General features: G+C 41.2%; 1 protein-coding gene across 4 annotated transcripts in view; it reads left to right on the top strand.

Annotated features, from left to right (window-relative positions):
* TENM3 (teneurin transmembrane protein 3) overlaps positions 1-26,949 on the top strand; it is a 1,301,134-nt gene that overhangs the window by 550,386 nt on the left and 723,799 nt on the right. For all 4 annotated transcript variants that reach the window (XM_055131945.1, XM_055131963.1, XM_055131957.1 and 1 more), the window contains exon 4: positions 15,566-15,644. The gene's annotated coding sequence lies outside the window, so the exon portion shown is untranslated. The remainder of the gene's footprint in view (positions 1-15,565; positions 15,645-26,949) is intronic.

The following is a 26,949-nucleotide window of genomic DNA, read 5'->3' as shown; positions in this document are numbered from 1 at the left end:
TCAACCACTTAAAATACCCAAGTGACTAAAGAGCTCTTTTGATGCTTCAACTTAATGTGGATGATGTGTGTGTGTTTTTCCATTTTATAGACATTAATCCTTAAGTGTGGTAATACACGGATGACTGAGATAAAGTACTATGTGGTAATGTACAGTATAAAACAAAATATTACTGTGACCATTTTTCTTTCCTTAAAACCTTTGTGTTTCAGAACCATGATCAAGGCACTTGGGGGTTACTTACCCCTAGAAGTTTTATCAAGAGCAAAATATTTTGTCCTTTTAATCCACCCAATTCTAAGTTCTCTCATAGGATACAATATTTGCTTTTGTCTCCTAGCTAGCATGCCTGATAGTTTTTTCTCTTATTTATTTATTTTTAATTTTAATGAATCATCATGATATACATTTGCAGACTTACAGACTTTCATGATTGCATTTCAGTCAAACAATGTTCAAGTACCCATCTCTCCACCAGTGCCCGTTCTCCACCCCCAATGTTCCTAGTATCCCTCCCCGCAACCCCACCCTTTCCCACCTCCTGCCTCTGTGGCAGGCACAATCCCTCTTACTCTCTCTGTCCTTTTGGGTGTTATGGTTTGCAATACAGGTAACAAGCAGCCATCAAGTTTGGTCATGAAAGTAGTCTATTTTCCACATGCATCTACTATCCCAAGCGATCCGTCCAACCATCATTTATTTAGTGCTCCTCTCTCCATCCCAGCTACATTGTCCCCTAGTGCAAGAGATTGGCTATCAAGCCTCCTGACCCTTATTTTAACTGTCCTTAGGTGTTAGTCTCCTATTATATTACTTTATGTCCCACAAATGACGCCTGATTTTTAATTTGGGAGGTGGAGAGGGAGCGGAGGGTTTGCCAAGCAGTGCTCGAGGAGCCCTGGGGTACTGATACTCAGCCATGGGGCAGGATACCAGTGGTACTGAGGGACCATTGGTGCTTGAGCACCACTTAGGAGGATCCTGGGTCCTTCTACACCCCCTCAATAGTGCTGGTATGGGAGACAAGTGGACTGGGGATGGAACTCAGGGCCTCCCCCAGGCAAGACATGGGTTCCAGCCCTTTCCATGATTTCCCTGGTCCCTGTGGTTTTTATATTTTTTTTTATCAAATATCATATTTGTTAAGGCAGCTTTATTCTCATTGATATCTTCTACCCCCATCCTATCTACATTATCTATGGTTGGTATCAAGAAACAGTTTCATCCATCAATTAGTCTTTATTGGTGATCTTGGGAACTTGATATTTTAGCATCAGTGAGACATTTTTCAAACTGATTAACTGAACAATTAAGGTCAGAGTAGAGAAGGTTAAAAGACCCCCTGGTGTCCCCAATATCCTTTGTCAGCCTCATGTGAATTTCACAGAGTATTTGAATTATGTGATTGAGTGCTGGCGTGCCCATAACTTCATTGAAAAGTAAGAGCATACCCTCATAATTACATTTTTTGCTAATGAAACTTTAGCTTAGAAAAATCTAACGTTGATTATTTCTGGGTTTTTAATCATCTGAAATTTTTTTTGTTAGCATTTGTCTGAGATTATGTTCCCAGCACTGCATGAAAAGGCATTTGGTAGCTCATGGAGGAAGGTTCTGTTGGTAGTTGGCTCTCTCCAGTTCCTCTCCCATAGAAAGTCAAGATCAGCTCGCTAGTCTGCAGATAAAGTGAAATGCATCCTGGGCTTAACTGTACATGGTTACTTAGATCTGGTGGAAGAGGTAAAACTGTTTGCTATCTGCTCTGTTGTTTAGTTTTATGTGCTTTGAAAAAAGGAATATGGGGGCTGGAGTGATAGTACAGCAGGTTAGGCATTTGCCTGGCATGCAGACAACCTGGGTTCAGTCCCCAGCATCGCATATGATTCTCCAAACACCACCAGGAGTAATTCCTGAGTACAGAACCAGAAGTAATGCCTGAGCATTGCCGGTGGACCCAACAAACCAAATTTTAAAAAAAATGATGATTTCTGGGATAGTGTCGAACCTATAAAATAGAGACATGCACACACTCGTGTCCCTTGCTTGAACAAGAACCTAAGAAGAAAGTAATTTGTAGTTCCCAATGGTGAAATGTAGTTCCGTAGGATGCAGGCCTTTAGAGGAATTTTTCAACTCCTTCCATGCCTTGTGTGAGACCTCCCAAGGAACCAGTCTATCTGTTTTCATGGTATTGATTTGCATAAAATTTACATCAGCATGCTACCTGGAGCTTCTCAGGAGTCCAAGAAGTTTTCAGATGGACCAGGATGATTTTCTCATTCTGCTTTATGAACCAGAGGTCTCACCTCATGATTAAAGGTGATATCTTTAGAAAAATACCAAGTAGGACAAAGGTCTTAATGTTTCCATGCATGATAGGGAGCTACTGATGTGGCAGATGATGCTCCTAGGAGTGAGAAACAGAGAGAGAGACAGGAAAGCACAGCATGCATTTCTCTCACACCGGAAATGATGGGGTGAATATCTAATGCTGAATTAGGAGTTATTTCTCCATCCAGGTAAAATTTTCTTTCTATCCTAATTGATTCCTTGGGTGCTCAAAATTGAAAAATGTATATGGAAAGAGATGGAATTTCTCTGGGTCTTTGTGTAACTTTATGTAGTCATTAGGCTTCATTATCAGCCCTACCATCATACAAACTTGGAGCCCTTTTTGTCTGAACCATGTGCTTAATTCAGAGATGTGGGCTGAATGAGAAAAAGAAATGCATTGGCTGTGCTTTAGTCATTTGGAATGTTTGAAATGATTTGAATGGACGGGGATTTTTTGCTTCAGAGAGCCTTTGTCGAGCTAGGAGCTAGGAGAGCCAGAATTTTAATCTCCACCTCTGACATTCTTTGACAAGTTGCTTTAGTTGCCTGCATCGCCTTGACCTTTATATAACGAGGATAATAATATTTATCTAGCTGAGATGAAATCTTCCGTTGTATTTCTCAGAATACTTCACATTGATAAAGTGGCATTCCCTTTAAAGCCCTTTACCTGGCTTACAAATAAAATCGATTTAACAGTTTGGGGGCTGATGAAACAAACGAACAAAACAAAACTAGAAATCCACTTTACCGCCGACTTTGAGCTGTAATCATGGCTAATGTTTGAGAAGCAATCCTCTTGAGGCAGTCGCTGTACATTATCTCATTTAACTTTACGGCAACACGGTCAGCATCATATTCCTGTTTTTCACTGTAAAGGAAATAGAGGCTTTAAATGCCTGGAAAAGTTTCTGAGAATCACACAGAGAGTCAGTAGCTGTGCCCAGACCTTGGTACAAGGAGCTATGGCCTTCTGGAATTTACCAACAGGAAAAAACAGACCCAACTTGATCTCAGGGAGCTGGGGACATGGCAAGACCTGCCGGCACTGGGCTATTTCTCTGTTTCCTGAATGTCAGTGTCCCTTTGTGCTTCTTTAAGCTCCAGGAATAGCCTCTTTAGAGGACCTTTGCAGTTTCCTTGACTGCACAAGACTTGCGCCGAGATCAGCTGCACAATCCCCACTTTGGGAATCAGAACTATGACACTTTTGAAAAAGCAAATCCTGACTGGACTGGGAGCACACGGGGAGAAGCCCTGGTCCATGTCTCTCTATGGGGCCCTAGGTTCGATTCCCTAGCACCATCTGTCATGGGGGCCACTTCTATGGTTCCAGAACCTCTCACATAAACTCCCTTTTAGCCTCTCTTTCTCCATAATTAAATGATTGATTACACACACACCCCAACACACACTCTTTATTGCAAATAAGCATGTTCATTTTACTAAATTTCATTGCAGACTCTCCCCAGTTCAGCTACTGACACGGGTTCCCACTCCTTTCCACAGAAAAGCTTGGTTTCGATTTACCCCCAGCTCTCCCTAAGGAAAGAGATTTAAAACACAAAAAGACATGTTTTAAGTCTCTAAGACAAGATGATCCTGTTGTCTTGACCTTAGGTTTCTTGGGGGAAATTAGAGTAGAAAGAAGACAAGATTTCCTTGGGTTTTCCTACCAGCTCTCTGATGACGCAGACAGTCGGAAGGTGCCAAGGAATACTGTCACTGTATCACTGTCATCCCGTTATTCATCAAATTGCTCGAGAAGGCTCCAGTAACATCTCCATTCATCCCTGTCAGGTCTTAGTGTAGCCCGATAACGTATGGGGGGCTCTTTCAGGATCAGGGGAATGAGGACCATCATTGTTACTGTTTTTGGCATATCAAGTACACCACAGATAGCTTGCCAGGCTCTGCCTGAGGGCGGGATACTCTCAGTAGCTTGCCAGGCTATCTGAGAGGGACGAAGGCTTTGGGGGCAGCTTCTACTCACCTTTACAGGTGTTCCCAGTCTACCAAATGTAAGCTTTTGGTCAACTGGCATGTTGTAATGATCTGCACACTGACAAATACGCACCTGGCTGCATCTCTGGGCAGCACCTGGGACATCTGCGGCCTCAGGTTGATTTCCTTGATGGAGTGCCCCTGCAGGTTGTTGAGCAGCTGGAAGAGGAAGACCCTTTCGTGAAGGGTCTGTGCCAGGTCGAACACTTGTGCGAGTCCCAGTAGTTGGCTGACAGCAGCCCATAGTGGATGAGCCACTGCATGCACTGCTACCAAGGCTCTATGTCCGACTGCACAGTAACTCAGCCCGGGTGGGGCAAGCAGTGATGCTGCAGCCGCCAACTCGGTTTCTCCTTGCCCCACAGACACCATTCTGTCTGAATCTTGCAAAACAGCCGTTGATGTCCATGTAGAGTTCCAGCAGGGATCACGCGTTGAGTTCCATGCCTGGTGCCAAGGAATAGAACTGTTTTTCTCATTGAACACGGCTGAGGCTCTCTGACGAACGCCTTTCAAGACTGATTTCTTCTGCTTTTTCCTGAAGCTGGCATCTTGTGAAGCTTTGGGGATATCTGAAGCAGATTTGACTGTTTTAAAAGTAATTATTCAGAGTAATCGCTTGAGTTGAATTGTGTCAACTTCAACTTGTCCATTTAAAATCCTCCAGGGGTTCTGCATTGCTCCCATGATAACAAACAAAAACTCATTTTCTTTTGGGTTCTCCCGGCTCAGCGAGCTCAGGCTTTACCCGCCAACTCTTTGGCCTTTCCTTCTCCTAGACTCTCTGTTCCTCTATTCCTCTGAGCAGCCCTCAGCCGCACCCCTGCATCTGCACTGTCTCTTCTTCTCTGTCCCATTTTTCCTCCTTATAAGACCCATCTATTATAGCCGCTCACCCCCCAGAACATCGTTCTTTTGCCTGAAGTAATGCAAAAAAGTATGTCTTAAAATGCATTTAAACATTAGTTTCATAGTCTTTCCAACTTCCTGAGTTCCTATCACCTAAGAATATTCTGGAAGATAGCAAGTAAACAACATGTATTGTGAATGAATTAAGAATGAATAAGGCAAGTAACACAATGTAGGAGCAAAATGATGAGTCTTGCATCTCTAACTTTTTCCTAACATGTTTATGTATTAAGAGGCAAAAGTACCAACTTCCTAACTAGAATAAAAGTTTTTAGAAGAAAAAAAAGAAGATAAATTGTATAGAATTGCTAAACATTTGACTTTCCAGAAAATGAAGCATACTTTAAAAATATGTTTAGGTTAACAAATTCATAGTTTAATAAATATGAATAAATAGAAATATAAATATAATTACTACCATGGTTCCCCCAAGTTGTTTTTTCATTCTTTTTCAAAGTCTAATGTGTTCACAATGTGTTCCGGAGAAGAAAAATCTATATCACTTTCCAGCCATTTCTTAAATATCAAACATCATCATGAAATGTCAGAATTTGAGACACAGGTGTGAATCAGAAAATAATCTTAAACATACTTTAACCATAGAGAACAGTTATCAGAAAGCTTCCAGCCAACCAGTGTACAAATTGTAATAGTATTTCCAGCTCAAAGTGACTAGTCACAAGAAAAGAAAGACAATAGAGAAAGAAAATATTAAGACATAGAATGATTTCCGAACTTATATTTCCCAAGTTTCAAACTGTGCCCTAAGCTGATGCATTTTTCACAAGCTGTCGTGGGCAGACCTAATTGCTTTTCATGTAAATGAAGAATAGATACCTTTGTTTAAATAGCAATCTAGATCAGGATGAGGGGTTGTTCACTTGTTTTAGACTATTTGGAGTTTTGAAATGGCATAGAAGCATGACATAGAAGTTCTTCACCTGTGGGCATTTAAGAAAATCTCTAAAACATTCTCCCTGATTTTCACTCAACAATACAGTGATGCAATGAGCATACCAGTTAGAGATTCAGAATAACTTGGTTGTTGTTTTAAAACCAATTAGGATATTTGTTGCTGCCATTTACCTGAAAATCTTTTTGACTGTCACCACAGCCTTTAAGTATATTTGAGGTATTAGTGTATGTAGTGTATAGGTATATATGAAGTATAAGTGTATACAGGGTATATACTGGGCATGGTTATAAGCAGAGTATAGGTAGATCAGGATATATAGGATCTAGGTATATACAGGATCTAGCTAAATCAGGATCTAGGTATGTACAGGACATAGGTAGAGAAAAGACATAGGTAGGTACATAGAATGTAGATCAGAAGAGAGAGAGGGAGAGAGAGAGAGAGAGAGAGGAAAAGCCCCTGCCATAGAGGCAGACTGGGGGTGGGAGTGGAAGGTTGATGGGAGGGAAACTGAGGACACTGGTGCTTGGAAATGTACACTGGTGGAAGGATAGATGTTGGAACACTGTATGACTGAAACCTAATCATGGACAGCCATTTAAGGGTCTATCTCACAGTGATTCACTAAAAATGGGATATATGGGATATAGGAGTATGTAGGATATAGATAGATGCAGAGTATATAAATCAGGATATCATGATATAGGTGTACTTATAAAACATAGGTTTATACAGAGTATATACTTGACATAGGTAGATATGGTATAAATCCTTGCTATAAGTATATACAAGATATAGACATATACAGGGTATTTACTGCATATTGGTAGATACAAAGTTTTCATTGACTTAAGACTTTGCCATTTGTTTATGAATTCACCTCACTAATGGCAAAATAAGGAGATTTCCTCCCCCCCTGCCTTCCTAGATAGAGACACACATTTAGTAATTGTCAACACCAGCTAAGGCACACCCCTATCCGCGGGCCACCTTGGAACATAGATTATTTCACAGGGAGAATGTTCTTATTGGCTCCTTCTGCTTTATGTTTCTGGTGAGTTAAGTGTGTGTGGCGATCACCAGCTTCCTGCGTGTGGAAAATTGTGTCTCAGCAGGAACTTTCTGGAACCTGGTGAAAAGGCTTGTTCATTTGTTTGTTTTAAACATTCTGTGACAAGGGAGTATCTTATGGACAATATGCCTCTAAGAAGCTTTTTTTCCGATGAGTAAAGAAATGTTTTCCTTTATAGATGTTACCAATTATATAAATGTATAATTGGTCATAGTGTCATCTATCAACAGCATGGAAGGCCTTTGTAATGGCCCTGCCTTGATTGAGCCTCCATCATGAATTTGATATATGAATAACAAATAGGCTCGAAGCAGCATGGGTCTTGGGAGGCCTGGATTTACAGGATTCTAAAATACAAATGCTTCCTTCAACAGGGATGAGTTCTGTGCTGTACTTGTACCATTGTTATTTCATTCCTTGGAAGAGAATAATCCAAAATCAGTGATGGTTCCAATTTCTTTTTTAATTGAATCACCATGAGATGTACAGTTACAAAGTTAAGTCGTTTGTGATTGGGTTTTTTTCATACCAAGTTCCATCACCAGTCCCTTCACCAGTATACATTCATTTCCCAATATCATCATCCCCACTTTCCTTCCACCACAACCTCACTCCAGCCTGCCTATGGCATGAACTGTTCTCTCTCTGTCTCTCTGTCTCTCTGTCTCTGTCTCTCTCTCTCCCTCCCCCTCTCTCCTTCCCTCCCCTCCCTTCCTCCTTCCATCACTCCTTATTCTAGCATTATGGTTTGCACTATAGGTACTGAGAGGTTATTATGTTTGTCTCTTTACCACCTTTCAGTACTCAGTTCTTGTCCAGAGTGATCATTTCCGACTATCCTTGTTCTAGTGGTCCCTTATCTATCCTAACTGCCCTCCAACCCCACCACTTGTGATGAGTTTCCAATAATGAATGAGAAAGAACTGAATTTAAAATCATAGATTGGAGAGGGAAGCAGTGTGGGCCATTGATGGTGAGAAGTGAATATTCAGGCAGGGAGTGCAGTGAGGAACAAAGCATGTGTGAAACTATCGCTAAGAGTATTGTCAATCTTGGTACCTTGATAAAAATTGGGGCAGGGTTAACTGTTGTTCATAAAGGAACTACAGAGTCAAGATCTAAGAGAATATGTTTCCCGCAAGGGGCCAACAAGCAGCTCCCCAACCCTCCCCCAAAGACCTAAGTATTGCTGTATTTTAGTTTTGTTTTCTATTTTGTATTTACGTGTCTTTTGGATTTGCATTTAGAGTTTTTTACCAGACAGTTTTCTTTACTAGACAGTTTTCTTTCCCATATGCCGTATGTGCGGCATATTTGCTGTTATTCAATTGTGCAGAGATTGAATAACCTGGAGTGGCAGGGCCAGAGAGTACAGCTAAAATGGTAGCAATTTAAGTAAATTATAAAAGAATAAAATATTTACTACCCCTTGAGTGAATGGGGTGATTCTTAATGACTGCTGGTCATATATTTATGTGTGGAGTATTTATTTGTACTCGGTCTTCTTCAAGTAAATGATATATAATACATTTACTTATCTGCAGACCAGTCCTAAACATGATTTAAGGTAGCTGAATCTTGCTGTAACTAAGTTATAAAATAAATTGTCTTTTTACTGAGGAAATGCAGAGATGTACATAGAACACTTAAAAATCTTTATATTATTTTGTATTTATATGTAAAGAGAATGGTAACATATATATATGTGTGTGTTTATTGAATTGAATATGGTTCACTTTTTAAATATTTGAACTAACAGAAGTTTCAAGAACAGTAGCAGAAAATTGGAATTTAGATTCTTCCTAATATCCCATGCTCCATTCTTTATATTGGATAAATATTCAGATGGAAAAAGCTGGTTAACAGGTACTAAGCAAAGTTTAAATTTTAACTCTTCCTCAGCAGAAAGCAAAATTCAAATATACATTTCCAATACATCCCACAACAGAGAGACAGTCTACAATGACATTTTTTCAAAGGCTCAAACATGTTTCGATCAGAAAGAGCTCAAGGCTTGATTTGTTATTTAAATTATTTTGTTTTGCATGTTGAGTCCAGGTTTAAATTTCATTACTGCTGCTTGACATGCAATTGAAATCAGAAGAACACAACCCAAATTAACAGATTGCGCTTGTTATTAAAAATGTCAGCGAGCTAAACAAATTAGTTCAATGTCGTTATGACTGAGAAGTATTTAGGTAATATTATTTTAAACAGCAGAGCCCATAGCATTTGGGGTTTTGATACCAACGTTTATCCTCAGAGCAAGCAATAAACTTTCATCTCTGAAGCTGCAGAATATGTGAGACAGAAGCCCTAGAACTCGTCACAAGTGCAACTAACAGAATTCTGGAAATTCTGCACTTTTCACTTGTCCATGACGTAGCTATATTGGCCGGTGTTAATCTTCCCTGCTAATGTTCCTTTTCACATCTATTGCCTGTGATTTTATGGCTTTCCTGCTTCCAGGATGGCTAATACAGTAGTTCCCAGTGCGTCCCAATGCAATACTCACTCTGGTACCTTAAAACACAAATATAGGGGATCTAGAGACTGGCTCAGTGACTAGGGTGTTTGCTTCGCTGCCCACGTGTGCTAAGCATCCTCTTGTCGCCTGTTGTAGCCGGCAGCTCTCCTGTCTGGGATCCCTGACCTCGCAAGCCATTTCCCCACCGCACTACAGCCAGCTGTGTGTCAGCACCGCTACTAAGGGCCTGGAGAACGGATGTACACAGGATGTACAAGCACCACAGCTATTGACGCAGCCGAGCGTGCAACACAGCCTGATGTGTGACCCCCAGCAAACCCCAGAACCGAGTGTGTGCATGATCAGCCACCCTTAGCAACAACAAAAGAGGAAAAGGAAGGAGTGACATAAAGAAAAGCAAACGTGGGCACGTTGCCCGCTGAAATCTCTGACATTTCCCTATGGAGGCAGAATAAAAGTGAAAGTCCTTTCAATGCCACATGTTGTTAAGGCCCCATCAGGATCCCCATCTCCTGCTGTCCCCCGACCACCCCCCCCAGCCCCATGAGCCCCAGCTGCTCATATGCCTAGAGCCAGGCTTCCCTGCTACCTAAATCGACAGCCATCTCAGCCCAAGACTGGCTTGGCTTTTACTTATCTTGACATCCCTCACCCCTAAGACATGACATGATGTGACATGGTCCTCTGCTGACCAGTGAGTCACAGAATCAAGAGCTGAGCATTTCCATTTCGAGGTTTCCATTTCCAAGGCCACACAGATGAGTTTTCAACATAGCTTTTATTTGTTTTTTTTTCTTTTTTCTTTTTGGGTCACACCCGGTGATGCACAGGGGTTACTCCTGGCTCTGCACTCAGGAATTACTCCTGGCGGTGCTCAGGGGACCATATGGGATGCTGGGAATCGAACCACTCTTGCTATTTTTCACAAGTCTCTACTACTAAGAATGGCCAGTGAGATCTGCTCCCCACCAAGTCGCTCATTTTGCTGATGAGGAGAAAACAAATCCCTCAAACACTTCTCACTTAAGTTGGTGAGACTGTTTGTTTGCCTTGCAAAAATTTGTCATAACAAGCTCAATTTGCTTTTTCAAATGGTGTTGACAAGCCACAGACCTCCCTAGATTGTTCTCAAAATTTGCTCTTGTCACCCAAAGCATCTTCTCTTGTGGGTCCTATAGATTGATCAACTAGAGACCCCCCTTCTTAATTACTGTAATAATAATATGAGGGAGAAGGACTTATAATGACAAGCATCTGTAGACCTCTACTCTCATTCTGTTGAACTGTAAAAGATCCATACCACCACTCTCAAACATATGGTGTGCTCAGTTTTAGAATCTTCCTGGAACTGTATTATCAAACTTTTAAGTCAATTGTATTTTTATGGTCGGTCATTGTCTGGTATCCACAGAACAGGGTTGAATAATCTTTCTGCAGGCAGGAACTACCTACCTCCCAAGAGGAAAAGAGCAGAGTTCTTGAAATGATGTGATTTGTCTGTTTTCATTGCCATATATTTACATTTGGTTTGCATACATTTTGTCCCTCTGGTGTTAAGCTAATCAGTTTGCTCTGAAAGAATTTATCTCTTATTGGTAGGCTCCCTGTGCTTTGTTGCAAAATAAATTTGAAAGCTGGTAGGGAGTAGAGGACAAACTCATTACATAAAGACGAGAAGGATTTAAGACCGTTTTAATCACCCTGAAAGATGGAACTAAATGATGAAAATAGTCATCATAGTGTCACTACCTTATTGATTTTTTGGACCCCACCTCTGCCCTCTTGTTTTGTTTGCATCCGGATTGTGTATACGAATTGGGAAGTTACTTGGTTCTGGAGGAACATAATGAACTCCATTTGGAACCCTAGAATTCTCAAATACCCCTTGAGGAAATTTTAATTTTAAATTTTCCATTATGTTGCCACAGAAATATAACAGGATAAAGGCACGTGTCTTGCTTGCTGCTGAACCCAGTTTGATACCAGAACCACATGGACCCCCAAGCACTACCAGGAACCCCCTGACCCCCAGCACAGAGTTGAAAGTAGCCCCTGAACACCACCTGTTGTGGCTTGCCAATCCCCCCAAAAATGAAAATAAAGAATAATAATCATAAAACTTCTCATTGCCCATCCTGATTCTATAGCTAATTTTTAAAACAACTATTTCAGCTAATTGGCACCAAGATTTTAAATTTAGGAACATAAAGTAGAATTTAGAATGTGAAAGTCTTTTGTTTCCCTCTTTTGTTTTCCTCTGTTGATGTCGTTATGATAACCAGAGATCAGAAACACTTTGGGAGGCAGGGGGTGGGCCCAGACATAGGACAGTGGGTAAAATGGTTGCCTCGCATGCAGTTAACCCGGGGTTCCATCCCTTGCACCTCATATGGTTCCCTAAGCCCGGCGGGAGTGACCCCACAGCACAGACCCAGGAATAAGCTCTGAGCACAGCTGGGTGTGGCCCCAACACACAAAAATAAAATAAAACAGATACACTCCCGATAACAGTGCTCAGATGATCTCTGTGGGAGTCATACTTTCTGACTGGGTTGCTCACATATCTGTAACATCCTACTTGCCAGGGGTCATACACCTTTACTTGTGCTAGCCTAGGGTCACACCCTTTCATTTGCAGCCCCAGGGATCACAGGGAGCTGCCAGGCACAAATAGTAGCATGGAGCAGCACCAGGCCTTGAACTCACAGCCTAAAGTTGACAGGCACGTCCCTAAAAGCACGTTTTTAAATATTAGGCATCATTCTCCTAAGCGTTTGACAAATAGTATCTAATTTTATTCTCCGACACACCTATGGGGAGATTTGGCCTTAGCTCTATTTTATAGGTGAAATCATTAAGGCAGAGAAAAAGTGTCTGGCCTGAAGATAAACAGACTCAAATATTATGTGACAGAATTAGGGGTCGAGCCAACTGTTGGGTGTAGAACCATGCAAGCCTATTAGGTGAGTTGGACAAGTGACACCTTAGAGACCAGAGGGCTGACGATGCATCAGGTGTGTCAGCATCAGAGCTGGAACCCTAGGTTCCAAGGTTACCTCATGGACCCTGTTACAGTGTTCTCTCCTGGGCTAAACAACATCACCGATGAATTACATGGCAAAAGCCCTGCCTCGTGTGGAGTTCAATAAAGTGCAAAGCCATGCTGGAACATTGGCCAGAAATAAAAACACTCACTTTGCAAAAGAAAACAGTCACACCCACCTTTCCAGAGACTCTTGCTGTCCCCTGAGGATGTGGGGATCGTAGATACCAGAGGGTGATTCATTTTTTCCTCTCCATCCTAAACTCAAGGATTCTATACACAGCCTAGGAGATGCCTGAGACCTCATTCCGTGGTTAAAATTTATTTTTATTTTTATCTTACGGACTGGAGCGATAGCACAGCGGGTAGGGCATTTGCCTTGCAGGCGGCCGACCCAGGATCAATTCCTCCATCCCTCTCTGAGAGTATCCCACCCGGCAGAGCCTGGCAAGCTACTGAGAGTATCCCACCCGGCAGAGCCTGGCAAGCCCATGGTAGATTCAATATGTCAAAAACAGTAACAACATGCCTCACAATGGAGATGTTACTGGTGCCCGCTCGAGCAAATCGATGAACAAGGGGACAGCTGTGATATGGCAGCAGTAGCAGTGATTTTTGTCTTACAATGAAAGGGTGGCGACCCAGGGGCATGGAGGACCACCCCACAAAGTTGAGTGACTTGACGCTGTTTCCAGTTTCAGGATGAATCACTATCCCTGCCCTGGACATTGGGTGGAGCACCTTCAACTAGACTCATCTAGTGAGGTCACATGTACGCTGCCACAGCACTTTTACCATCCTCTATATGCAGGCAACAGCATGAAAGAGGGTCGAGTTTGCTGTCGTTGTTTTTAATTTTAATTTTTTTAATTAATTCCTTTGGGAATGGGGTACACTCAGGGCTTCTTCCTAGAGCTGCTCTTAGGCATCACATCTGGAGAGGCTCGGGGAGGCTGTGTGTGCTGCTGGAATTGGACCCAGGTCAGCTGCACACAAGGCATGCATGCTACCCGCTGTATTGCTCCAACCCCAAGATGAAGATTTTAAATGAAAATACTAATGATGCATTATGTGACCTATAGCATGTACCACTGTGTGAGAAGTTCATATCAAGCAGCATATAAGATGCCATAAATGAATAATACTGTTATATATTACAAAACGAGTATATAATTATATATGTAATGATAGGAACACATCACACACACGTGTTTTTGACAGAAAGGGAAAGAAGGAGAGAGTCATTCTGTGGCTCACAGTGCAAGGCACGGGCTCACATTTCCTTCATCTTTGTCCCAGTATTTCTCTCTCCTCACCTGCTCATCTTCTCTCAATACCCTGGTGTAGATCTCTCCTCCTCATCTATGGAACATCCATCCCATAATTCCTAGTCCTACGATTTATTCTTTTGTGTGTGTTTTTAGTATAAACAATATATGGTTTATTAACATAGATGTCTATTAGAACTCTTAAATCATGAACTAAATTACAGGGATCACGTTAAATAACAATTTCTGAAACATTATTCAGGACAATATAACCTAGAAAATATTTTGATCAAAAAGAGACTAAAATAATTTTCCCAACATTATATTCTTGGTAAATATCTGAAAAAAGGTTATAAATCTAATTTCAAAGCTCCTATCCCAACTCTCTTTGAGCTACAGTACCACAGTTATATAATAATGTGATGAGACTATGCAGACAAGGAAAACATTATACATTTTCCTGGAATTCAACTGAATTCCTAGTCCTACGATTTAATGTTTACAGATAAAATAGTAACTGAACATTGATATGACCCCTCTATATGCCTTAATTAAAATACTCTTACACACATACATACACACAAACACACACACACACACACACACATACATGTTCTGGTGGGACAAAATCTTTTCTTTCTCTTCCCTTCTCTTCTTCAAATAACATCAATTTTCTCTTTTTTTGACCAAGGATTGCTACAGATGTTCTCTACAGATCTCTGTTTATCTTGGCTTCTCTTACCTCATCTACTGGTTTCTCTTTGTTCTGGTGCAAGGTGAGAAAGAGGAAAAAAGAAGGACAGAATTAGACTCATATTTGATACTTAGATCCTACTGTTTAGGAGTACAGTGACAAAAGGAATAAATTCATTTCAGTTATGACCATTGTTTGCAATAATCAAACTGGGAGTGTTGCTCAGAGGTAGATGACATGCTTCCCCCATTTGAGTCCCTGGTTTTACTTTCCAGTAAATAAATAAAAAAATATTATTAAGTGAAATGCAAAGCTAAGAAGCTGTTGGTGGGATCCCACCCCACCTCCCTTTAATAGAAACAGAACAAAAGTGTATGAATTCACAATGTAGTTGAGGTAATCCTGGGTTCTGGGATTACAATGAGATATAAAGTATCATCTACCCATAATCTAATTCTTATAACTTGTGATAAGAGTAAAAGGGATAGAGAGAGGATTTAAATAGCATTGAAAGGTGACAAGTCTTAGATAAAATCATAAACATTTCCCTCTTGGTAAAGATTCATAAATTCATGTATCCCGTGCTGTTTTCTACTTGGGAAAATGCAAAAAGATGCTCTCTGGACATGGGGGGAATATAGTTTTAACACGTTTCTAAGGTAGCCATGCACTTTTTTTATAATTTATAACATTTCTTCTGTTTAATTGGTAAGATAATCAATGATCCCTTGATATAATGTCTTTAAATGTTTAGAGTTTCAAGACTAAAAAATATCTTCACATCAAGCACCCAATCACGTTTCCTTCCATTTATTTATTTCATTTGAATTTTTCTAGAGATTTATTCCTTGAAGAAAAGGTGATTTAGAATTTCTGTGCCAGCAAGAGAAGGAAAGACCTCCTTAAAGAAGAGAAGGTAAGAAGCATATTCTAAACTATCTCCAGAATTTTCTAATGAGATCAAGAGGTTTTTTATAATCTACAACATCTATATTTTAAAAAGTTTCTTTCACTAACCTATGGTTTATAACACTTTGCTCTTATTATAACTTACCTGAATTAGCACTTGGTAAATAATTCCGGAAAGTCTAATTTCAGAAACTTGGTGATCTAACTCTTTCTAGCAAAATAGAAACAATGGCATTTGCTGCAATTTTCTTAATTTCTGGGGGGGAAAGCAAAGATTAGATGAATGAGGATCTTTTAAAATAGAGGATGACTGCTTCTTAAGGAGAGAGAATTTTCTACTGAGATAGAATGAAACAAGAACAATGAATTATAGTGTGTGTGTGTATGTGTGTGTGTGTGTGTGTGTGTGTGTGTGTGTGTGTTTCCCACTTGGGAAGTGATTTGTTTGGAAGCTCTCTTGTTCTCAGGAAGTCTTAATCCTTTCTGAGCAGCACTTACAAGGCAGCCTTCGAGAATTAAACTTGTACCTGGTTATTCTTTGTCTCTCCTTGATATAGCTCAGTGCCTTTTCTCAATGGTCGCTATGGTCTTCGTAATTGAAAGCTTTTGAACCTTATGAACAGATTCATTTAAAGTCTGAGAGCTTTTCCACAAAGGGAAAAGTGTCTTCTACTAGGAAGCTGTGAAAGAATTTCCAAGACAGCCTCTGATGAGTATCCGACCCAGGACATATTCGAAGGCTGGAGCGGACCCATTCAGTGTCTGCCTTTGGACTCTTTGTGGGTTGAACTTTGAGGTGGTGGTTGTTGTTGTGTTGTGTTGTTGCTTCTCCTCATTTATGGTGTGTTTCTAAGAAAATTCAGTTAAGAAATATCCTTGAAGAAGAGGGCTTTCCAAATTATGAAGTGTTAATATTTTTCTGATTCTATCAGAAAAAAATAGACACGTGAACATAGTTCTTTTTAAGACTCTCAATCAAAGATGGTGCACTGTTTTTTTTAAGATATAAAAAAAAATTGCAGAAGTTTGGACTTTGAACACTAATATGTTAAATTTGACAATAGCAATGGCTGTGTTGTGGAGAGAATTTCTCATTCTGTTGATTAGATTTGAATTAATGTTATAGCCAAAACACCAGTACTCTTTATTCTTCCACATTGTAGTTAACACAAATTCAGTATTTTCAGAAGAGTTTAATTTTTAATCACAGAAGAACAAAGATGAAGGGATTTTTTATAAATCACTGTATCACTGTCATCCCATTGATCATCGATTTGCTCGAGCAGGTTCCAATAACATCTCCATTCATCCTAGCCCTGAGATTTTAACAGCCTCTCTTTACTTGTTCTTCCCAGGGGTGCTGCATTGGAGGCTCTTTCGGGGTAAGGGGGATGAGACCCATCATTGTTACTGTATTTGGTATAATGAATATGCCACAAAGAGCTTGCCAGGCTCTACCATGTGGGCAGGATGTTATAAATAAATAAGGGGATTTTTTAAAAACTAATAATAATATTGTAGTTTAATTGTTACACAAAATAACAGTGATTGCTGTTTCCTTTTATTTTTTTTTTCTTTTTGGGTCACACCTGGCGATGCACAGGGGTTTCCTACTGGCTCTGCACTCAGGAATTACTCCTGGCGGTGCTTAGGGAACCATATGGGATGCTGGGAATAGAACACGGGTTGGCTACGTGCAAAGCAAATGCCCTACCCACTATGCTATGGCTCCAGCCTCTGCTGTTTCCTTTTAGTAGCTCAAGCAGGCACTGATTTTTTTTTTCCTACCTCTTCCCTAAGGGTGACTACAAGAAAAGGGATAGGACACATGAGTCCTGTAATAGAAGTTCTTATGTGGACATGCTCATAGTTTTATATACTCAGTGAGCAATTTGAGCAATTAATCAAAACTAAAGTAAACTTCTGGGGGAAAATGGTTCTGTTATGTACTATATGCTACATATACTCTTTTCCCTTGATCTTATGTTGGGGTATAGGGACATTTCACTGTTAAGATAAAAGCTAGTACAAACTAGAATTTAATGATTTGCTATCATTTACTTCCTCCCTAACTGTTCTTGAAAGATCCTTTTAAAGAATTCTAACACTGAAGTACCAAAGCACTACCAGTGCTTAGAGTACAGGTGACCTGGGTTCAGTCCCCAGTACCCAATATCTGCTTCTGAATCCCACCAGGAGTGATCTCTTAAGTTTTTCCAGATATGGCCCAAAAATAAAAATTAAAAAAAATTTGCACTGAGGGCCAGGGAAATACACAAAGGATTAGAGTACAGGCTTTATTGAGAGAACTCCAGAATCCATCCCCAGTACCCCATGGTCCCCTAGAAACACAAGATATGAATATTTCCCCCACCAAAAAAAAAGATTGTTCCATTTTATTTGCACACAGCCTTTGAAAACTAGTACCCAGTAGCCACAGATACATATGTATACATATAGATACATATGTATATATGTATACATACATATATATGTATGTATACATATATGTGTATATATACACATGTGTACACATGTGTATATATGTGTATATATGTACATATATATATAGCACTGTACCACTGTCATCCCATTGTTCATCGATTTTCTCAAGCGGGCACCAGTAAAGTCTCCTTTGTGAGACTTGTTGTTACTGTTTTTGGCATATCGAATACGCCACGAGTAGCTTGTCAGGCTCTGCTATATGGGCGGGATATTCTCGGTAACTTGCCGGGCTCTCCGAGAGGGATGGAGGAATCGAACTCGGTTCAGCCATGTGCAAGGCAAATGCCCTACCCGCTGTGCTATGTGTGTGTGTGTGTGTGTGTGTGTGTGTAAAGTTTCTGATATTTTCTTCAAATCCTCCTCCTGACTTTCCATTACAATGAGAATCACCACAGAAGCACAAGCTGTGAAAACCCTATCTGTATAGATCTATTATAGACTTCAAATAAATTAAATTTTTAGGATAAATTATCATGAAAGTATTCTGGGAATTAGGCACCCCGCTCCTCTTATGACTAATGGGAACCACATAACAAATCCCAGGCACTCTACGCTGAAATGTAATCACCTATGTGTTTTCGCCTGCAAAAATATAACTCAGTATTCAGAGCCAAAGCAATGCTGGGGTCTCCAAAACCCACTCCTGATGAGATTCCCTCAGATCTCCACTCCTCATCCTTAGAAAAATGCTCTTTCTAGGAATGCTGTGGTAATAAAACACGTCGAACTCCCCTTGTCTTTTAAGTACCCTCTGTTCAAACCTCTCTCTTGTCAATTCATGAAAAGCACTCTTCTCGAACCGCGAGGTTCTCTAGGACAAGCATTTAGTCTTTAATAGCTAATATATAAACTTGAATGCTTTAGTGCTCCTCTGAGATACACATTGAATGATAACTTTTCATAGGCAGTAGTCGCTGCCTTGTAGGGAGGCAGCTGCCCTTAAAACACGCCTATTAAGCTTAGCCCTTGATGAAGTCATTGGAAGTGGCTCACCATATGGTACCCTCACCCTAAACTCTTCTGAAGTCAAACCAAACCCAGGAAAACATCCGAACCCATCCAAAAGAAAGCGCACTTTCAAAGAGTCCCTTCAAACTTTATAATCTAGCAAAAAAACTACCCAGTGTTTGCCTGTTTTGCTGCAAACTCTGTGGATACGCTGCTAGGATGTGTGATTTAGCTGACATGGATCTGAGTGAATGAGGAGGTATTTCATAGTTCCTAAATCTACCCAGACATTTGGTTGAAACTTAACCAAAGTCAGAAACATGCCTTCCACTTAACATTTTACAAAAGGGGTCTGGGGATGTGATTTATGGGAACAGTGGATACACAATTCATATCCCTGAGTTAGATATTCCCTCCCATCACCCCCCCACACACACACATATACACACACACACAACCACCACTACAACCAGTGAATGAATAAATTAGTAAATGTAGTATTTTACAATCCAAATGATGTTTTACTATTTTAAATGGAACTAGATAAGTCTCCGAGTTTACAGTACCTTGGCCCCCTTAGATGATTTAAACGTGTGATAGGAAGAAAATGAAGCATGTGCAAAATGTTAAGTGGCCAGCTTTAGAAGTGGAGAAAAGGCCTGTCGTGAGTCACTGAACTTCACAGATAACCCAGAGCTCTCCTTTTTGGCCAGAAAGCTCTGCCCTTTCCCAGCCTTTATAAAACTGAGCCCAAAATTGCAAAGTTTTTGGATTATATCAAAATTTTAATGGTTCCCTTTTCTCTCTTCTCTCTGTCTGTCTCTATTTCACACACACACACAAACACACACACACACACACACACACACACACACCACTGCTGCATCAAGAGTAAACAAAAAGCAAATGGGAAAGCAAAGCATACACATAAATACTCAATCGGATGAGTCCCTCCTGCCTCCACAGGGACCAGAAGCTGATTTTATCACTATTATGTGGGTAATCAAAGAATTGGAGGAGGTGAAGTAAATGGCATAAGTTAACAATGTCAAAAAACCTCATAACCACTGGTGATTCTAAGTGGGTCTATTTGTCGTCTTGCAGAACAAAAAATCAGACTGGCTGAAACACACAATTTGCTTTTCATCTGAATGTTTTAGTCTTTTGCAGACACAGCATTTGGCACCAGGGAGAAGACAGAGTTTTAACTTTATAAAATACTCTGCTAATTTCTCACAAGAGGCCTTGATCCTGAACAAACAGGCTATTTCTCAGAGCTTGAACATGTCTAGTATGGTCACACACCTCCTGCTTGGCCAGACACCTGGAAAGGAATGCAGCTTTCTGGGGTTGGAGCCATAGCCCAGGGGATAAGGCACTTGCTTTGCAAGTTTGATCCTCTGCACCACATATGGTCCCACCAAGATGTCACTTGTGAGCACTGAGTCAGGATTAGCCCCAATATACCCATGAGTGTGACCCAAACACACTTTCAATGTAGCTTTATGAAACTGCCTGCCTCATCTCAGAGTTTAGGAGGGTCTTCTCAGGGTGATCAGATACTCGAGGTGTATGCATACTGAGAGGACATATCCCCAGGTGTGGGGACAGCATCTGTCTCTGTCAATCACTTGATAGGACACCCTTTTTTAATTAGCCAATATTATAGAGCACAAAGACAGACATTTTTGATGACACGTGCAACCTTTGGGGGAGGCAGGTAGGAGCCAAAGAGAAGACATTAGACATTTAAAAACCAATTTTCTTTCATTTAAATCCCTGTTTAAATTGTTTCTTCTTTTTATTTTATCAAGAATTAACACTGGGTAGCAATTTTCTCAGTGTTAGAAAGAGAATAAAATGGATCTTTGGGGCAGTTCCAGGGAGAGTGACAAAATGGCAGAAATAACTCTAATGCAGAGGGGTCATTGGCAACCTCCTGGGGAAACATGTTAAAATCATGGTTTTGAAGTGTGTCATTTTATGTCTAGCATAAGATATAGAAAGTGTTGCTTGCTCAGAGGTAAGCATCTATCGCTATTTAAAGATCATAAAATAACAGTGAAGACACTCTTTATTCAGTTAGGGACTAGACTATAAAATAAGACAAATACCTGTCTAGGCATGTATGCAGGTGTACAGGTGAATAGATGAACAGAGGTACATATTCACAGGTGCACATGTGTACAAAAGCAAGGGTACATGGGTGCATATGTGTACAGATGCACAGGTGCATCTGTAGACAGGTGTCTAAGAGCAAAGATGCACAGGTGGGGAGATGCATTGCAGAGCTGCACAGGTGCACAGGTGCATGTGTGTACAGATTCACAGCTGCACAGCAGGCGCGGAGACAGATGTTTGTTCCTGGACTGCAGGAGCCTTGTGGAACACTCTGGGCTGAGATGCAGCCTGGAGTTCATTCTTGTCCCCTTATCCTCTGCCACCCCTCATTGGCTCTGTGAGACTGGACCATTTTCCTGGCTCATGTTTACTTATTTATTTATTCAGCACAGTGGTTAGGGCATTTGCCTTGCACACGGCTGACCTGGGTTTGATTCCTCCGCCCCTCTCGGAGAGTCTGGCAAGCTACTAAGAGTATCCTGCCCGCACGGCAGAGCCTGGCAAGCTACCGTGTCATATTCCATATGCCAGAAACAGTAACAACAGGTCTCACAATGGAGACATTACTGGTGCCCACTCGAGCAAATTGATAAACAATGGGACAATAGTGCTACAGTGCTATTGAATCACTATGAGATAGAGTTACAAAACTTCCATGACTGAATTTCAGTCATACAATAATTGAGAACCCATCCCTCCACCAGTGCATGTTTTTCACTACCAATGTCCCCCTAAGGCCCCCCCAAACACCACCACCACCACATCCCACCCCCTGACTCTGTGGCGAGCACCTTTCTTCTTAATCTCTCTCTGCTTTGGGGCATCATGGTTTGCAATACAGAATCTGAAAGGCCATCATGTTGGGTCCTTTGTCTACGTTCAGCACACATCTCCTATCCCGAGTGATCCCTCCAATCATCATTGACTTAGTGGTCCCTTCTCAATCAAAACTGCCTTCTCCCCCAGCACATGCGGCAGGCTTCCAGACCGCAGTTTTCCTCCTGGCCCTTGTCTCTACTATTCTTGGGTGTCAATCTCATATTACATTATTTTATATTCCCCAAATGAGTGCAGTCATTCTATGTCTGTCCCCTCTCTTTCTGACTCATTTCACTTAGCATGATACTCTCCATATCCATCCACTTATAAGCAAATTTTATAACTTTATCTTTCTAACAGCTGCATATTATTCCATTGTGTAGATGTACAAAGTCTCTTTAACCAATCATCTGTTCTTGGGCACTGGGGTTGTTTCCAGATTCTGGCTATTGTGAACAGTGCTGCAATAAACATACAGGTGCAGCTGTCTTTTCTACTGCCTGGCACATATTTACTGAGCCCCTCTATTCTTCAAGCTTGGACTGTTTCTAAGTGCTGAGACTGGTACTCATAGCCTGGTGCAAAGCCATTCAGAAACTTGCAGTGATTGGGGATGTCAGTGTAGCACAAGGGAAGCATTTCCCATCTTCCTTGTATGTGTCCAGATGGAACTTGATTAGAACCCAAGCACTTTGAAGGGTTTTGATAGAAAAATCTCTATAGTGGTAAAGTTATTTATAAGGTATTTTTTTCCATTGCTTTGTGAGCTGATCACATGAGAACGTGGTACCCAGTGGACCCAGAAATCCAGGAAGGCTAGCAGTCACCCCAAACTTTACTTTCTGAGATATGGTTGCTGCCCAGATTTTAACTAAATAATTCCAACATCACCTGATAGTTCATTTTAAAGCGCTCACATATGGATAGGTATGTAACAATTCGTTTCTAAATCTCTAGCTACTTTTGTTGCTTTTTCCATCTGCTCATTCTCCCGTAGGTCAAAAAGGTTGAACTGTTTGCTTTACCCAACTGTGTAGGTAGTACCAGGGAAACTGCCTCCTTATTAAGCTGCAGCATCTAGTCAAGGCTAATAGGGATAAATCATTCCACTGCAGTCAATTTTTACAAGAGCTGATATAAAACAAATCATCAACTTGTGATCATAATAAAACGCAGTTGAGTCAACAAAGGTAAGTTTGACAGAATAATGTTTCAGGGTGAAAAATTGTCTGTAGGTGCATCTTATAAAAGAAACTCTTCTTTTTTGCACATATATCATTCAAGTGCCAAAAACATCTCTGTTCAGCACTGTTCATTGAAAAAAAGAAAATTATGAGAGCAAATCCCACCTTTCCTGCAGAGAAGCGACCTACCTTTTCAAAGGGAGAGCAGAGATGCTTTTGAAAACACTGCTTCCATGTTGCAGCATATTTATTTTAAAAAATAACATTTCTATTATTCTTGAACCCCTCAAGTAAATATCTCATTGTCAGTGGTGTTATCTTCAGGAAAAAGAATTTTTTTTCATGCAAGAAGTTCAAACCCTCCTCTGATATGGTCAATTAGGGGAGCTTTCTAGAACTCCAAGGACCCCCCTGAGGATGCATTTGGCTGTGATTTCTTTTTTATTTAGGTTCTCATCTCCTGACCTTCTTCGTGTGGGGTACTTGGCCATCAGCTGGCATTTCTCAGAATCGCTCAAGTAGGATTTCCGTGTTGCAAACAAGCAGTTGACATGCTGGTATCTGTGTGTGTGTCTATTTATGTAGGGGTCCTTGTGTGTGTGTGTGTGTGTGTGTGTGTGTGTGTGTGTGTCTATTTATGTAGGGGTCCTTCTTCCTCTCTGTTAAATGACTTACCTTTGACATACTTTATGAACAAAAGTGCTTTGGTGTGTGCATGAGCTTAGAGCGCAGGGGTACAAAGGGCATTAGGCCTTTATCCAAAGAATGGAGTGTGCGAAGATAAAGCGCTCCCTCTTCTGTGTTAGATTTTGACCCCCAGACCTCCATGAGCAGAGTTTGTCACCCTTTGAAGAGCTCCTCTTCTCTCTTCTGGAAAGGAACAATGAGGGGTGGACAGAGAAAGCACTTTGGCTATTCTTCTCCTCAGACTGGTCAATAACCTGGTGTCCCCGCCCCCCCCTCCCCTGTGCTATCCCCTTCTCGGTCCTCCACTCCCATTCAGATACCACCCATCACAGTCAACTGGCAAGTTCAGGTTGGGGCAAACCAGCACACAAAACCTCACACCAACATGAGCCATGCTCTGAAAGGAGTTGCAAGCTCACCATACTGTTAAATATCAAATGTAGTCTGGTGGCCACTCCTCAAGGGCTCTGATATCAGAGCTCTACCTCAGAGGAAAAGGGAAGTCCAGGGTTTGAGTGCTGGGTCAGGTCAAAGGTGACGCATCTTAGTGCAAACACTGTTTATTTGTGTTTAATTTGCACGTGAAATCTGTGATTATCTGTAAACAAATAATCCCTTGGGGAAGATCAAGAAATGCTGCAGAACTTGGCATTGGTCTTTTCAGGCTGAAGACATTATGCAGCATCATTTATTTTATGTGGTGTTGGCCGTGGTCCTGGAAGGGATGCAAAATAAAAATAAATGAATGAATCAAACACATACTCGACCTGCCAAGAGTTCTCAGTCTGTTCAGGGAAATAAGTGATAAGCAAAACTCATCAATTCAAGTGATTTGTGATGCAGCTCATCTGGAAACTCTATGTTTAGCTTCTCGAGGAAGCACCGTATCGGCTTCCATAATGGTGGTACCAATCGTTCACTATTTTAAGTTTGAATCTTCTGACTACTTGAGACGATTCAGATGATGATGCCCGTTGCCTTCTGAGCAAGTTGTCAGCATTGAAGCATTTAAGCTTTCTCAAAAGTGTTGTTCTCATTTAGCTGCTTAATTCCATGCTCTCAGCGGGGGACAATCCTCCCTCAGGACATGTGGCAATGTTGAGAGACCTTCCCGCTTGTCTACCTCAAAAGGGAGTGTTCCTGGGCTTACAGTGATGGGTAGATACACGGCATGACAGACAACTCCCACAACAAAGAATTATCCAGCCAAAACTGCCAGTTCTACTGAGGTCCAGCTACTTCCATTACATTTCTATGCCTCTTTATGTCCCTATAATGAGCCCTAGAAATAATAAATATCCTGCAAGGCGAAGGTCAGGTATCACACAACTTCATGAAGTAGGCATCTTAGTTAGATTTCAGTCCCCAAATGATGAGTCCCCAAAACAATAGAGGCCCTGGCAGGAGAAGCTGGGATCTCACACACTTGCATAAACTAGGCACCTGAGCTAGATTTCAAACACAGCATCAGAAGCAAGAAAAGAAGGCGATCAATGTGGAATGCTGATCTAGTGGCAGGAGAGTAGGCAAGCTGAGGGCTGCATCGACTGGCTTGCAAGAGTTTTTCTGACAAGGGCATTTGAGCTACACTGAGAAGTCACATGTCTTTGGGACTAGGCATGCCGTTGCTGGCTTCACACCCACCTCTGCCTGTTCATTACAGCAAGGACTCTTATTTTCTCATCTTTTCCAGGTTGCCATCCTTACATCTATGTCCTTTCATGCTTCCTTTGAGAGCTCCATTCCACTCCTTTAGGGTCCTCCCCAGACATCCTTACCCTAAGACCCTGGGACATCATATCTCCTACCTAGCTCGATCTCCCCCATTAGTTTCTCTTCTCCAGGCCATGGAAGCATCACATTGCACAAGATGTGAACCAAGGAAACTCCTTGTGGCAGGGCACATTGGCTTCTATATATCAAGTGCTTCTATAAACCAGGGATGGGAATAAAATATTTTCCCCAGTAAATGTTTGTATATGTGGTGATGAGATTCTGATTCTAGTACAGGTAGAGTTTCGAGCTTAAACATCAGTGAGTGTTTGTGTTCATGGATGTTAGTACATTTTATGTCTTAAAGACCTGCGTTAGGGATGCCATCATGGCACAGTGTTTTCTATGACCCAAGGATATGTAAAACTCTTCATCTTCCTCAGGCAGCTTTAAAGCTCCTCTCCAAACCCAGAATGGTGTATAATGTAAAGGAATTTAGGAATTTCTAACTGGAGAACACATTTCCCATATTTTATATCATTCCTTTCTCCTGTTCAGTGTAAGAAGTTGGGTCTCCATTAATATAGTTCTTGGTATCCTACAGATGTATGTGGATAGGCAAATAAACAGGTGCCCAACTTTTGAACTGATAAAACATTCTGGAGAGTAGGCGGACTTGTCCAATGACGCATGGTTTCTTAGAAGTAGAGAACTGAGAAGCTGACTCTCCACTCGTGGATCTTTCATGCTGTCTCTCTTGGTTTTATTGACTGGACTCATAGACACTGGGGTCTACAGTGGGATGGAATGCACCCCTGGAGCTCAGAGGATCTCTAGAAGAGGTCCCATGGACTGAATGCTGCCTGATCCCCTTACCTTCAAGAAGGGAGGTCACCTAGAGCAATTCCATCAGAGACAGCTCGCTCCTGCTCTTTAAGGTCAGGGAACCCTGCTTTTGATTTATTTTGTATTTCTCCACAGGGCTGAGCACACCCTGGAGACATTTAATCTGTTGACTTGAATTGATCTCAGATGCTGGGCTTAGCCTGATGTGAACCCTCATGCTGTAGAACTCAGCAGGTCAATGGAACTCATTTCAGTTTAAATCCAAGGCCCCTGACAGCTACAGCCAACTCACTGCGAGGTCCATGGGTCTGGTCAAAAGATCATAGCTTTGACACCAGAGGCAGTTAAAGCAAAAGACGTGTTCTTCCTTCAAAGCATGTGGGTTGAAGACATGGATTATCTAGGGGCAAGAATACCAGCCTCCTGTTTAAAAATGATGAGTTACCTAAAGAATAAAGGAGCAGATCTATAGTCTAACATTCTGATTCC

The sequence above is a fragment of the Sorex araneus genome, chromosome 1, assembly GCF_027595985.1.
Source record: "Sorex araneus isolate mSorAra2 chromosome 1, mSorAra2.pri, whole genome shotgun sequence".
Classification (NCBI taxonomy): Eukaryota; Metazoa; Chordata; class Mammalia; order Eulipotyphla; family Soricidae; genus Sorex; species Sorex araneus.
Note: the sequence above shows the minus strand (reverse complement) of the source record. Positions and strands in the feature narration are given on the sequence as shown.